Genomic DNA, 16,290 nt, shown 5'->3' on the forward strand with positions numbered 1-16,290 from the left:
AACAACAAAAAGAAATGGAAAAAACAACAAAAAGAGAATGAAGAGAAGGAAAAACAGAGAAAACATGAACTGGAGTTGGCAAAAGCTGGGCTGCATGTGCCAACCAACCCTAACAACCCGGCGCCAATTATTGCTCCACAGCACAGGAAATTTCCCACCTACAAGGCAGGTGATGACACCGAGGCCTTCTTGGAAAATTTTGAAAGAGCCTGTCTTGGGTACAGCATTCCCGAAGACCAGTACATGGTAGAATTAAGGTCACAGCTCAGTGGACCTTTAGCAGAGGTGGCAGCTGAAATGCCTAAGCAGCAAATGAATGACTATAAACTTTTTCAAACCAAGGCCAGATACAGAATGGGGATAACCCCAGATCATGCCCGTCGGCGCTTCAGAACCCAAAAGTGGAAACCAGAGGTGTCATTTCCCAAACACGCCTACTACATTGCAAAAAACTATGAGGCCTGGATAACAGGAAACAACGTTCAAACCTTGGAAGAACTGCACCTCCTCATACAAATGGAGCAGTTCTTGGATGGTGTTCCTGAAGACATCACACGGTACATACAAGATGGAAAACCCAAAGATCTCGCTGAGGCGGGGGAGATTGGAGCCAAATGGATGGAACTGGCAGAAAGCAAGAAAGCTACTGTCAAGGGGAACGATTACCCCAGGGGGCACACAGACCATAAACCCTACAACCGAGGACAGCCAAAGACCCCACATACCACCCAAGTAAAGCCACAGACACCCTACCCTTCCACCTCACCAGTCTCCAGTAACTCACCTCGGCCCAGTGACCCATCAGATGGAAGATGCTTTAAGTGTAATGAACTGGGACATATCAAGGCCAACTGTCCAAAGAACACCATGCGAGTGCAATTCATTACACCACCATCACACCAAAGATCCCCAGGCCCGGATGCCTCTCAAATACCCTTGGAGCGAAGGGAAAATTTGAGAGTGGGCGGAAAGAAGTTTACTGCGTGGAGAGACACGGGGGCACAAGTGTCAGCTATCCACCAATCCTTCGTTGAACCCAAATTCATCAACCCAAAGGCCAAAGTTACAATTTACCCCTTCATGTCACAAGCTGTAGACTTGCCTACAGCTCAACTGCCTGTCCAGTACAAAGGCTGGTCAGGAATGTGGACTTTTGCAGTCTATGACAATTATCCTATCCCCATGCTACTGGGGGAAGACTTGGCCAACCAGGTGAGGCGGGCCAAGAGAGTGGGAATGGTTACACGTAGCCAAACCAGGCAAGCTTCCAGACCCATTCCTGTTCCTGAACCATCCACAGACGCCCCGTCTGTGTTACCAGAGACCCAGACAGAGGTAGTGGATCCAGATTCCATGCCAACCACTGAACCAGCCACAGCACCTCCAGTCCCAGGCCCGGAACTGGAACAGCAACCAGCACCAGCGATTGCAACCCCATCTTCAAACTCAACGCCAGTGGGCGCCAGCGAGCCACAACTGGCAGAAGCAACAGACAGCCATACCCAAAAGGCTCAGCCAGAGCCTGAAATACCCTCAGGTGCACCAGCGGAGAGCGGTTCACCAGCAACGGAAACAACCCCATCACCTACATCGCTTCCAGAGGGACCAAGCCCAAGTCCACAGTCTGAGGAAGAACTGGTGACCCCAGCCTCAAGGGAACAGTTCCAGGCTGAGCAGGAAGCGGATGACAGCCTTCAGAAAGCTTGGGCGGCGGCACGGAGCACCCCACTGCCTCTCAGCTCTTCTAATCGATCCCGGTTTGTTATAGACCAAGGACTTTTATACAAGGAAATTCTTTCTGGTGGACACTGGGAAGAATGGCAGCCGCAAAAACAGTTGGTGGTTCCAACTAAGTACCGGGGGAAGCTCTTAAGCTTAGCCCATGATCATCCCAGTGGCCATGCTGGGGTGAACAGAACCAAAGACCGGTTGGGGAAGTCCTTCCACTGGGAGGGGATGGGCAAGGACGTTGCCAAGTATGTCCGGTCTTGTGAGGTATGCCAAAGAGTGGGAAAGCCTCAAGACCAGGTCAAGGCCCCTCTCCAGCCACTCCCCATAATTGAGGTCCCATTTCAGCGAGTAGCTGTGGATATTCTGGGCCCTTTCCCAAAAAAGACGCCCAGAGGAAAGCAGTACGTACTGACTTTAGTGGACTTTGCTACCCGATGGCCAGAAGCAGTAGCTCTAGGCAACACCAGGGCTAACACTGTGTGCCTGGCCTTAACAGACATCTTTGCCATGGTAGGTTGGCCCTCCGACATCCTTACAGATTCAGGGTCTAATTTCCTGGCAGGGACCATGGAAAAACTGTGGGAAACTCATGGGGTGAATCACTTGGTTGCCACCCCATACCACCATCAAACCAATGGCCTGGTGGAAAGGTTCAATGGAACTTTGGGGGCCATGATACGAAAATTCATCAACGAATTCTCCAATAATTGGGACCTAGTGTTGCAGCAGTTACTGTTTGCCTACAGGGCTGTACCACATCCCAGTTTAGGGTTTTCACCGTTTGAACTTGTGTATGGTCACGAGGTTAAGGGGCCATTACAGTTGGTGAAGCAGCAATGGGAGGGGTTTACGCCTTCTCCAGGAACTAACATTCTGGACTTTGTAAGCAACCTACAAAGCACCCTCCGACACTCTTTAGCCCTTGCTAGAGAGAACCTAAAGGATGCTCAAGAAGAGCAAAAGGCCTGGTATGACAGACATGCCAGAGAACGTTCCTTCAAGGTAGGAGACCAGGTTATGGTCTTGAAGGCGCAACAGGCCCATAAGATGGAAGCATCATGGGAAGGGCCATTCACGGTCCAAGAGCGCCTGGGAGCTGTAAACTACCTCATAGCATTTCCCAATTCCTCACTAAAGCCTAAAGTGTACCATGTTAATTCTCTCAAGCCTTTCTATTCCAGAGACTTACAGGTTTGTCAGTTTACAGTCCAGGGAGATGATGCTGAGTGGCCTGACGGTGTCTACTACGACGGGAAAAAAAGACGGTGGCGTGGAAGAGGTGAACCTCTCAACCACCCTGGAACGTCTGCAGCGGCGACAAATCAAGGAGCTGTGCACTAGCTTCGCCCCATTGTTCTCAGCCACCCCAGGACGGACTGAACGGGCATACCACTCCATTGATACAGGTAATGCTCACCCAATCAGAACCCCACCCTACCGGGTGTCTCCTCATGCCCAAGCTGCTATAGAACGGGAGATCCAGAACATGCTACAGATGGGTATAATCCACCCATCTACCAGTGCATGGGCATCTCCAGTGGTTCTGGTACCCAAACCAGATGGGGAAATACGCTTTTGCGTGGACTACCGTAAGCTAAATGCTGTAACTCGTCCGGACAACTATCCAATGCCACGTACCGATGAGCTATTGGAGAAGTTGGGACGTGCCCAGTTCATCTCTACAATAGACTTAACCAAGGAGTACTGGCAAGTACCACTAGATGAACCTGCCAAGGAGAGGTCAGCATTCGTCACCCATGCGGGGGTGTATGAATTCAATGTCCTTCCTTTCGGCCTTCGAAATGCACCCGCCACCTTCCAGAGGCTGGTAGATGGTCTACTAGCTGGACTGGGAGAATTTGCAGTTGCCTACCTCGATGATGTGGCCATTTTTTCAGACTCCTGGCCCGAACACCTACTACACCTGGAAAAGGTCTTTGAGCGCATCAGGCAGGCAGGACTAACTGTTAAGGCCAAAAAGTGTCAAATAGGCCAAAACAGAGTGACTTACCTGGGGCACCAGGTGGGTCGAGGAACCATAAACCCCCTACAGGCCAAAGTGGATGCTATCCAAAAGTGGCCTGTCCCACGGTCCAAGAAGCAGGTCCAATCCTTCTTAGGCTTGGCCGGATACTACAGGCGATTTGTACCACACTACAGCCAAATCGCTGCCCCATTGACCGACCTGACCAAAAAGACCCAGCCAAATGCCGTTAAGTGGACTGATGAGTGTCAAAAGGCCTTTACCCAGCTTAAGGCGATGCTCATGTCTGATCCTGTGCTCAGGGCCCCGGATTTTGACAAACCATTCCTAGTAACCACGGATGCATCTGAGCGTGGTATAGGAGCAGTGCTCATGCAGGAAGCAACAGATCACAACTTCCATCCTGTCGTGTTTCTCAGCAAGAAACTGTCTGAGAGGGAAAGTCACTGGTCAGTCAGTGAAAAGGAATGCTATGCCATTGTGTACGCCCTGGAAAAGCTACGCCCATATGTTTGGGGACGGCGGTTCCAACTACAAACTGACCATGCTGCACTAAAGTGGCTTCATACTGCCAAGGGGAACAACAAGAAACTTCTTCGTTGGAGTTTAGCTCTCCAAGATTTTGATTTTGAAATTCAACACATCACAGGGGCTTCTAATAAAGTTGCTGATGCACTCTCCCGTGAGAGTTTCCCAGAATTCAGTAGTTAAAAAGTGTTCTTAAAATGTAGAAGTCTGTTAGTTATATACTTAGTAGTATATCTAAAGGTGCATGTGTTGTAGTAATCTGTTTATTTTAAAGTTCTAGAAGGAAATCGCCGCCAGTGAGCTTCCCCACTGTCTGCAATTTGGGGGGCGTGTCATAAACAGATAGCTAAGGGTTAATGTCTCTTTCACCTGAAGCACCTGACCAGAGGACCAATCAGAAAACCGGATTTTTTCAACTCTGGGTGGAGGGAAGTTTGTGTCTGAGTCTTTGTTTTCTGTCTGCCTGCTTTCTCTGAGCTTTGGAGAAGTAGTTTCTGTTTTCTAGTCTTCTGTTTCTAAGTGTAAGGACAAAGAGATCAGATAGTAAGTTATATGGTTTCTTTTCTTTGGTATTTGCATGAATATAAGTGCTGGAGTGCTTTGATTTGTATTCTTTTTGAATAAGGCTGTTTATTCAATATTCTTTTAAGCAATCGACCCTGTATTTTATCACCTTAATACAGAGAGACCATTTGTATGTATTTTTCCTTTCTTTTTTATATAAAGCTTTCTTTTAAGACCTGTTGAAGTTTTCTTTACTGGGAAATTTCAGGGAAATTGAGTCTGTACTCACCAGGGAATTGGTGGGAGGAAGAAATCAGGGGAGATCTGTGTGTTGGATTTGCTAGCCTGATTTTGCATTCCCTCTGGGGGAATAGGAAAGTACTTTTTGTTTCCAGGACTGGGAACAGAGAGGGGGAGTCACTCTGTGTAGTTTCACAGAGCTTGTGTCTGTGTATCTCTCCAGGAGCACCTGGAGGGGGGAAGGGAAAAAGGATTATTTCCCTTTGTTGTGAGACTCAAGGGATTTGGGTCTTGGGGTCCCCAGGGAAGGTTTTTCAGGGGGACCAGAGTGCCCCAAAACACTCTAATTTTTTGGGTGGTGGCAGCAAGTACCAGGTCCAAGCTGGTAACTAAGCTTGGAGGTTTTCATGCTAACCCCCATATTTTGGACGCTAAGGTCCAAATCTGGGACTAAGGTTATGACAGCTACATATGCCATGTAACATATCTCTGTAAAGATTATGATCTACTGAATCTATTAATCCTATTTGTATGCATGTATCATTTTTGTATTCAAAGTTATTAAATATTGGCTGGGCACTGGTTTGATTTTTAAGTAGCCTTTGTAAAGCATTCGGTCACCTTCTTGAAAAAGGAATGTGCAAATTAAATGCCCAATCAAAAAGCACGTAAGGGACAATGGATCTTGGGAGGCTCCAATCCACATAAGAGGTCTATATGAGGATGTTCAAGGGAGCAGGTAAGCAATGGCTGCTGCCTGTAAAAACTGAGTCATGCATGGACATGTGACTTGCCCAGGTGACTCCAAAACTCCATCTTGGAGCTGGACTTTGCATAGGGGAGAGGAGGTGGTCTCTACCCTCAAGAGAAAGTCTATTTAAGCCCTTGGGAGACCCCTCCATTTTGTCTTCAGCTGGCTAAAGAGAGAGCCTCTCCACCCTCAAAGATACCTGAAAGAGACTGGAATAAAGGACAATAACTACAGGGGCTGTGAGTGATTGCTGGACCCAGACTAGCAGGAGACTAGTGTATAAAAGGAAGCTTAGTGGAACTGGTGAGGTTTTATCTGTATTCAGTTTTCTTAGACATAGACTTGCGTGTTGTATTTTATTTTACTTGGTAATTCACTTTGTTCTGTCTGTTACAACTTGGAACTACTTAAATCCTACTTTTGGTATTTAATAAAATCACTTTTTACTTATTAATTAACTCAGAGTATGTATTAATACCTGGAGGGGAGGGGGCAAACATCTGTGCATATCTCTCTATCAGTGTTATAAAGGGCAAACAATTTATGAGTTTACTCTCTATAAGATTTATACAGGGTAAAACGGATCTATTTGGGAATTGGGTGTCTGAGTATTAAAGACAGGAACACTTCTGTAAGCTGCTTTCAGCTAAGCCTGCAGCTTTGGGGCACATGATTCAAACCGTGGGTCTGTGTTGGAGTAGACTGGCATGTCTGGCTCAACAAGACAGGGTGCTGGAGTCCCAAGCTGGCAGGGAAAGCAGGGGCAGAAGTAGTCTTAGCACATTAGTTGGTAGTTCCCAAGGGGGTTTCTGTGATCCAACCCATCACAGGTACAATCTGAAATTCACTTGGTGTCTGTTCTGAGACTTGTTAACTAAGGAGTCTCATCTCCACAGAGATTTGCTTGAGATGTAGGCAGGGAAGCATTTTCTCGTTCAATAGTCTTAAATGAGACATCATCCTGCAGTTCATAAAAGCTGAATGCATACAAAAAATTGAGGACAAAATGAGTTTTTAACACCCACTGTCTTCCGAAGAACCTTATCAAAGAAATTAACTGTGATCCAATGGGTTTCCAACAATGTCATGGGAAAAACTGTGTATGAGATTGAGGATCATTATTTCTCTTGGACAAGGAAAGAGTCACTTTCCAAAAACTGTATTTAGACAGCCTCCATATTGCTTACACATCTACAGAAGCGCCCATGCATGTTGTACTGTATGCAAGGAGTGTGCGCATATGGCTGTAAAGTAGATTCAGTTTTAGTGCCCCTATGCTTGTTTGTATCCAAATAGCAATATACAGATTAATACATTTTGGTTAAATCTCCCAAGTTTAGTCAAACTATCTCTTTTTGGAGGTGTGCTGCTGGAGTTTACTTATGTCAGAACCACAAGCTCCCTTGACACTTGATACTTTTCTCTGAGTTCCCACTATATCTTTCTGGGAATGTGGTGCCCCAAACTGAATGCACCAGTAGGGGTATGTTTGTATCAGGACAGTAGAAAGAGGGATCATTAGCTCCAAGCTTCATGACTTTTCATAGATTCATATATGCCAAGACAAGAAGAGATGACTGATCAGGGCTGGCCTTAGGGAAAATGGCACCCTGGGTGAACTTATATTTTGGAGACCTCCATCACTCCTAGCCCCCACAGGATCCTCCCACCCCATCACCTCTGGGTCCCGCTATGTCCTCCAGTGTTTAATTTGTATTGAAAGAGATGCCAGAGCTCAGCCCTGGCACAAATTAAGCACTGGCAGGGCGGTCTGATACCAGTGGGTGCTGGCCAGACACCTAGCTCTGAAGGCAACACCATCGCCAGCAGCAATGCAGAAGTAAGGGTTTCATGGTTGATGGTGTATTGCCATCCTTACTTCTGCGCTTCTGCTGTGGCTTGTGGTGCCTGGTCCTCGGCATGTGGCTTAAGGCAGGCTTTGCATTGTCTCACTGGGGCTGCATCTTGCCAGAATCCATGGCCTTCCACAGAGCCGGCTCTAGGTTTTTTTGCCACCCCAAGCAAAAAAAAACCCATCTGGGAGCGCAACTGCCAAAGCAAAAAAAATAAAGGTGGCTGGCTGCCGTCCCTGAAATTGTGCCGCCCTAAGCACATGCTTGGTTTGCTGGTGCCTATAACCGGCCCTGACCTTCCAGCAGCCCTCTGGCTCACCAAGGGTGCCATTTCAGAGTTTGATGTGGAGAGGGGAAGGCAACTTTAACCATGATTACAGAGGTTACTTAGGCACCTGAAAACTCTAGGGTTTTTTTTTTGCACATAACTTAGAAATTAGCTTTTGATTACATCATACCCACACAAATCCACAAACGTGTTTCCATCAGTAATCATTGAAATTTACAGATAGGGAAAGCAAGAAAAATGATGCTTGACAACCTGTTAGAGTGAAAAATTCAGTGATATAAACTTCTAAATTGGGCTTGTTACAAATGGACTAGTGAATGAATAGTTAAATCAAGAAATCATTTCTAGTTTTAGGATATTAATTTTGTATATCTTGACATGTGATATTGACTCTTAGTGGTTTTTGCAATATTGTTGTAGTCATGTCCGTACCAGGATATGAGAGCCACAAGATGGCTGAGGTAATATCTTTAACTGGACTAGCTTTGGCTGGTGAAAGAGACAAGCTTTTGAACCCCACAGAGCTCTTTTCTAGGCCCTTGGAACAAAAAAACTTGCCTCTTTCACCAACCAAAGTTGGCCCAAACAAAAATATTTAATGGGCAGCAGGTTTAAAACAAATAAAAGGAATTTTAAGGAACAGCAGGTTTAAAACAAATAAAAGGAAGTTCTTCACACAGGCACATGGCGGGGGGAGCTGATCTCACACTCATTTATATCCTGTGCACTCACCTGCCTGACTCTGGGGAGACAGCTCCTGGGACCAAATGAGTGAAGCTTCTGAGTCAGAGAGGACCCTTACCTGCTGATGGGGGGCAGGGGCACAATTTAAGGTTTCCTCTAAGTGCCCCCCCTCACCAAGAAGCCTCCCCCTTACTCTCAGTTCCCCTGTGGGAAAGCAGCTGTTCCTCCGCTACCCCACCTTGGGGAGCTGAAGCAGCAGCCCTTCCCTACTGCACCCAGCTATTTGGTGCAGGTGCTGTTTGTTTGGCTTTCCGTGGGGAAGGGGGAGAGTGCTCAGCAGGCAAACCCTGACAGAAAACTGCGGGGGGCGGGGATAGGCAAGCCTCCCCGTGCCTCCCCATGGATGCCTCCCCATGTGTCACCTCTCTGCAGGAAAGCTGCAGTAACCCTGGTTAGTGTGGTGCTCATCTGAGTGCAGCTAAGTGTGCGCTCCTGTCATTAGAGCTGGGGGAAAGAGCAAGCCCTTTCCTGGACATGTGGGGGGTTTTAGGGGACATTAGTGCAGCAGACCCACCCCCACCGCAACCTAAATGGCAGGGAGGCTGCTCCAAGCCCCCACCTGGGACACATCGAGGCAAGCTGCTGGCAAACACATCCCTCCTCACCCTCTCCTCTCTCTCAGTCACCCATCCTAGAGATCAGATTGGGAGCCTCTTCCAGCCCAACCCCACTCCCTATTGCTTCTAACGCAGAGAGCCCTCTGTCCCAGGAAAGTGAGGACCCCCAGGCACCTACCCCTGCTGTTCCCACTGGAAGAGTTTCCTGATGTCCAGCTGCAGCTTGGGGCTGCCCTCTCCAGCGATGTGTGTCTCTCTCCCTGGCTGGCTGGCTGCCTCTGTAAGCCCAGCTGGCTCTTGGTCGGCAGGTCATATCAAACACACCCCCTTCAGTATGTTGCCCTGGGCAATTGCACTGATTGCCCTGGTCAAAGGCCAGCCCTAGCTGTCCAGTGATTCTCAAGCAGCGGCCCAATCAGCACACAGCTGCAACCCAAGTAGATGTACAGATAGGGTATATATTGTGTGGGTGCAGCCCACATAACACCTAGAGAGCTACTTATGTGGCCCACAGTGGTAAATAGGTTGAGAACCACTGACCTAGTCTGACCTAGTCTGAATACAGGCTATGGAACTGCACCAAAATAATTCCTAGAGCATATCTTTTAGACAAACATCCAATCTTGATTTAAACATGTGTTAATGCTGGGGAATCCATCATGACTCTTGGTAAATTGTTCCAATGTTCCGTAGCCCACAATAGCCTTTCCCTTCTTTGCTGCAACATTGCAGTCTCATGTCTAATTAGCTGCCTATGCTCACCACTAATTCCTCTCTGTATCACTGTTTCCCAGTTTTCCCCCTTCCACTGAGCATCTCTTTTTTACATTATTTTTCCCTCAGATGTATTAATCTGTGGGCATTTTTCCAGGCTGAATCTCATTTTATTTCCTTCCCATGTTTCTGTTCTCACTAGGTCCCTTTGTGTTATTCCTTTGCCCTGGCAGGTATTTGCAACTTGTCCCAGTATAATAACATCTGTGAGGTTCATTAACATGCTGCTTACTTCCTCTTCCAGATAATAATCAAGATGTTAAAGAAGACCGGACCAATCCCTGCACTATCTCACTGGAGACCTGTCTGGTACACTGTTCCAAACTTTAGAAAAACATGTTGTAGTTCTAAAGGAAGAAATCATCACCAAGCAATTAAGTTCAAAGTGAGACTGGCACATAAATAGTAGCTATGTTGCTCTGACAGTGTCCTCTAGTGTAACAAATGTTCATTCACTCTAAAGCCATTAAATACATAGAAGTTGCCAAGGATGATATACATACTTTTTCCTTTAGTTCATCATAATAAAAGACTCCAAGGATTTTGCTTGCCTTGTGAGGCCTGAGTAACGATTTAATCCACTTCAACCTAAGCATGGCACAAAACGGACATTTCTGAACATAATGTTGCAGCCCTGAAGACTGCAAAGATACCTTTTTTCATAGGCACTTATTCTGCACCCTTCAGCAATTGTTGAGGCTAGACTCAAACTTAAGCCTAGCAAATCCTGCTCTCGTGACCTTTGCTGATTTCAGTGGAAGTCAGGAGGCTGAATACCTTTGAGGATCTGACCTAAGGGTATAGCTAAGCAGCCCAAGGCAGTGAGCCTCCCAGCCCAAATCGACAGACTCAGACTTGTGGGGCTCACACTACTATGCTAAAAATGGCCATATAGACATTGAGGGCTGGGCTGGAGCTTACGCTCTGAGGCCTACGGCAAGTGGCTGGGCTTCAGCGCCCAAGCACAACTTAAAAGTGCTATCTACACAGTTACTTTTAACTTGTTAGCGTGAGACCCATGGACCTGAATCGGTCGACTTGGGCACAGAGGTTTGCCACTGTTGTATTTCATTGTTTGTGAAATTGTTTATTTGCTTAGTGGATTTGTTAATAAAGGGACATGTAATAAACTGCAGTTGTTTCTCATGTACTCCTTGGGTCTCCCATTCTAATGCCATTGGTAATAATATTCCTGATGCTGTTGCCCACAGGAGACAGAACCCTTATTGACCATTGTCATCTAAGAGGTTAATCAATCCATCAATAAGGCTAATGAGTGAAAAATTGTGCGCACAATATTGAAGGTTGAGACCTTTTTAAAAATAAGCACCTGAATAAGACCCAGGGTTGGGATGAAGTATTTTAGTCATTGTGTCCTGATGGCATTTCTTAGCATGTTCCATTTGAAGACTCTCCACCCAAAATGTAGGTTTCTGTATGATCACAGCCTTTTCAGTCTTTATTGTCCAGTTCTGGGCCTGGTTTTCCACAAATATTCGCTTTGACCTATGAATGAAGAGAAAAAAAACATGGATGCAAGAAAACTTATTGGTCCTTTAAGAGCTCTATGTGGTTCGAAAGCTTGTCTCTCTCACCAACAGAAGTCGGTTAATAAAAGATATTACCCCACCCCCATTCTCTCTCTAAATATCCTGGGATTGACATACCTACAACACCACACACTGGCCCTTTGAGCAACAGCATTAATCACGAGCAGTAAAAATATATAGAAGTGAAAATGGTTCCTCTGTTGCTGACTCCTTAAAACCGTTACTTCTCTTTCTTGTCTGAGATGATGATCATTGATGCTGATGCTGTGGAGCATGTCCAGGACTTATTGTGCTCACCTAACCTTGAAAACAAATGTACAGTAGCCTAATGCTGCATCAGTATTAAAAGAGCTGCCTAGAGCAGGATGTGTTTGTGGAAGTTGGGAAAAGCGCAGACATCTTAGTCTCTAGGAATAGAGCAAGAGTCAGGCTAACAAAGTCAGGCTAACACTGACTCTAATAATGCGAGACTTGAAGCTCTAGGCAAGTAGAAAGTGAGTGGGAAAGAACTGTGAGAGAGGTTGTTTTGACCTTGTATTAGATGAGAATGGAATGCAGACTATAGCAGAAATTAATGAGAAAAGTAAGATATCAGAAGGAGTGTTTGTTGAACAAAAAAAAGTGTCTTTTTCTGCTCCAGCAAATCCTCATATTCCTTCCCCCACTGCTGCTCTACTGGTGTCTCGCTAAACTTTTCTGAGAATACCTTACATTTATAGGGTGACTTTTGGTCTGAAGGTTCTCAGAGCACTTCATATAATTCTGTAGTTACATATAGCACTGCAGAAATATAGCTAAAAAGGCAACCACCAGGGAGACAACCAATACACGCTACCACCAGCGGAGAGAGAGAGAGACACCAAGACAAAACCTTCCAGCAGAGTAGGAACATTGAGTCTGCATGTATTGAAAACACTGGCTGAAACAGGAAGTGTGTATGTAGAGGGAGTAATATACTCTGAACTATCTTAGCGCCTCTTAAATAATTAGTGAGCGAAGTTACCAACCAGTAATGTGTAGTTTTTCAGTACCAGCTCCGGAGACATATTTTAACAGATTATTTCAAAGGCACTGAGCTCAAGACTTAAGTTTCTGTATTGGGTTCAGTTAAGATGATCAAAATGGTCTTTTCTGGGCTTATCGTCTATATTTGAATATGAGATTGTGCAACACAATCAGCTGAAACTTCAGGCATGACCAATGTAGAGAAATTTGGAGCTGGTCCAAAATTTTTTCCTCTTAGAATTTTTTGAATTTTTACCCAAAATTCAAAAACTGAGATTTTCGTTAAAATATTTTTGGTATTGGCTGAAAAAAACAACCCACCCTACATGGAAAGCAGTTATTTTTTGTAAAACAACTGTGTTTAGTTGAAAAAACAGTCTTAATGGAAAATTTTCAACTGGCCCTAGTCTGAATCTTTACTTAAATGCAGAGTTAAATTCAATAGGAAATTCACTTGGGTAAAGATTCAAGCAACAAAAAAAAAGTCCTGATCCTGCAAACCCTTACTCATACAAGCAGCCTCACAAACCTCACATGCTGTTCCATTCCATCTGTCTCTTCCTCATCTGTTATGGCCATTTAGGGATAGATTCTGTAATGGAGCCAAGCCAACCACCTCCCAAGTTCCACCTCATGGCTAGAGTTGGCTCTGCAGAAGGCTTGCCTCAGTTTCTCCTCTTCAAGGGGCTTCTTAAACTCCACACCAGCTTTCATGAGTCCAGTGACATCAGCCCTTCTTAGGGTCTGATTTATCAACTTCGAGTTTAAAAATAAACTCAAAAGTCTTCCCCCCAGCCCTACACTGAGCACAGCCCCAAACTCCCCTAGTGTCCCAGGCTCCTTCCTGTTTTAGCAGGTTAATCCCAGCCCTTCCCTGCAAGAGCCCACCTTTCTCTCTACAGCTTCCTGAGCATTCCCCAACCCTGCAGCCTGCTGCTGCTCTTTGTTGGCAAGGGTAGCTCTGGATATTTTGCCGCCCCAAGCACAGCAGGCAGGCAGCCTTCGGCGGCTTGCCTGCGGGAGGTCCCCGGTCCCATGGATTCGGTGGCATGCCTGAGGGAAGTCCGCCAAAGCAGTGGGACCACTGGACGCTCTGCAGGCATGCCACCTAAGGCAACCTGTCTGCCGCCCTCACAGTGACCAGCAGAGCGCCCCTCCATGGCTTACCGCCCCAGGCACGCTCTTGGCATGCTGGTGCCTGGGGCCGCCCGTTTGTTGGAGAATCAGCTCCTCCATGCCCCAGAGGTTCTACTAATTAACCCCAGGCCACATCGCTGGTGTGGGGAAGGCGAATTGGATGGGGATAAGCAGCTCCAGGCCTCCAACCCTCAAAGGGGAAAGCCACCCCATCACAGAGCCACACAGGTAGACCCCTGAGTCCATGCACAGCCCCATTTAAGTCAATAAGAGGGTGCAGGGGTCCATAGTCACCAATCCATTTAAGGATCTCACTCTTAGGTTGTAAACTCTTTGGGGCATATCAGGTTTGCTTAGGGCACCATATAACTAATGAATAAAAAAATAAGTCAAACTCTAAAGACTTTAGGCCAATGGGAGTTTTGCTCAAGTAAGATCTTTATCTTGATCCATTAATGATAACCAGCAATTATTTGTCCCTTGATCTTGGAAAATGGTACTCTCAGTTTCTCATGACTTTTTTTTTGGTAGCCCTTTGGGGGTACTGGGAACTATTTTTATATCAGCGTAGCTGAGGGATTTATTTTTCAGAATTTCTCATGAGTCCCCTGGAGTTTCTTCACAGACAGATTTAGGGAGCATATCACTCCAGGACATGCTAGTCACATGTAAAACCAGATGTTGCTCTGACTTCCTCCATCACTTGTATTTCTGTAAGGTTTTATAACCAGTGTAACTTTATATGCATTCTGGGGCTGCACCTATCATAATTTAGAAGGGAGATTTTTGCAGATTGTGTATTCTTGAGGAATTTGATATAATGTGGAATAAAAATAATTGTATTCACATTCTGCAGCAAGAAAGTATCTGTTATTAGCGAAGCTAATGAAAAAGTTTTCTTCCAAACATTTTCAGCAAAAATTTTTAAGGTAACAAAAGCATTTTTTTAATGAAAACAAGAAAAAAATTAACAAAAATGAAACATTTTAATTTTTGTCTAAATTTAAATGTCCTGACAAGGTCTAGTTATTAGCTCATGTACTATTTTTCCCATAAAAGAACTAGCGCTAGTAATCCCATAAAACTTGATGGTGAGTATCTACTAGCCTGTGGTTACTCCTGCAGGTATTCTGTTGGAATTTGCTTGTTATGAGCCAGATTCAGTCTGGTACAACTCCTCTGCAATACTGATGGCTGAATACAGTCCCACGTGTCACTGAAGGATGGAAGTAATAATAATTTTATAAAAACAGGTAAAAATTTCCAGCAAAGTCAACTTCCTACAGTTTCTGTAGAAAACTGAAGATCTTTAACATCTTATAAGGACACAATAGTAATGGTGAACACTGCATCATTGTGAATTAAAAAAATATTCACGCACACACACACATACACATCTACATAGCTGGTCAAGTCAAGCACCACCCCCTGTTAAAGCCCCGGGAACTTTTGAATTTTCATTTCCTGTTTGATTGGTGTGGAGAGCTTGTCAGCACAGCTGACAACAGATACTCAAGGCCACGAACACAGTCCAGCATGGAGCACATAGGAGGTGATGGATCTTACTGTGGTGTGGGGAGAAGAGTTTGTGCAGGCAGTGCTCTGAACCAGCAGAAGAAACGCTGACATCTGTGCCAAAAGCACGCAGGGCAGAGGGGAGAAGAGCTACAGCAGTGCCACATGAAAATAAAGGAGCTTCAGCAAGCACACCAGAAGACAAGGGAGGTGAACAGTCGCTTTGGTTCTGAGCCACAGATATGCCACTTCTATGAGAAGCTGCATGTGATTCTAGGTGGCGAAGCCACCACTATCCCAAAATGCTCCATGGATATCTCTCAGGAGCCCCAGGCAACCTTGGGCAACAACAAGAAGGACATTGTTGATGAGGAAGAGGAGGAGGAGGAGAATGCGCAGCAAGCAAGTGGAGGATCCATCCTCCCTGACAGCCAAGAACTTTTTTAACTCTGGAGCCCATCCCCTCACAGGACTAATTGTCATGTGATGGCACCCCGCATAAGGCTTTATGGAATATGCTTATGATTGCATTTGTGACATAACTGGACTATGTTTTCGGCTACTTATGCCATGTAACATATCTATGTAAAGGTTATGATCTACTGAATGTATTCATCCTATTTGTATGCATGTAACATTTGTGTATTCAAAGTTATGAATATTGGCTGTGTACTGGGTTGATTTTAACTAGCCTAGTAAAGCATTTGGTCAGCTTCTTGAGAAAAGTGCAAATTAAGTGCCCAATCAAAAACCACTTAAGCCAATAATGAACATGAAGATGCCAATCCACACCTGAGCCTTCCCAGGAATGTGACTTAGCCGGTAAAAATGGAGTCATGCATGGATATGTGACTTGTCCAGGTGACTCCGAAACTCCATCTTGGAGCTGGACTTTGCATAGGAGTGAGGAGGGGGTGTCTCAAACCACAAGAGAACGTCTATTTAACCCCCCGGGAGACCTCTCCTTTTTGTCTTCAGCTGGCTAAAGAGAGAGCCTCTCCACCCCCAAGGATACCTGAAAGAGACTGGAACAAAGGACAGTAACTACAGGGGCTGTGAGTGATTGCTGGACCCAGACTAGCAGGAGACTAGTCTATAAAAGGAAGCTTAGTGGAACTGGTGAGGTTT

At 45.6% G+C, this 16,290-nt stretch overlaps 1 pseudogene; it reads left to right on the plus strand.

Moving 5' to 3' along the window:
• Window positions 1–15,609, plus strand: part of LOC127043777 (craniofacial development protein 2-like) — a 48,688-nt pseudogene extending 33,079 nt beyond the window's left edge.
• Window positions 15,610–16,290: the final 681 nt, after the last annotated feature.

The sequence above is a fragment of the Gopherus flavomarginatus genome, chromosome 1, assembly GCF_025201925.1.
Source record: "Gopherus flavomarginatus isolate rGopFla2 chromosome 1, rGopFla2.mat.asm, whole genome shotgun sequence".
Classification (NCBI taxonomy): domain Eukaryota; kingdom Metazoa; phylum Chordata; order Testudines; family Testudinidae; genus Gopherus; species Gopherus flavomarginatus.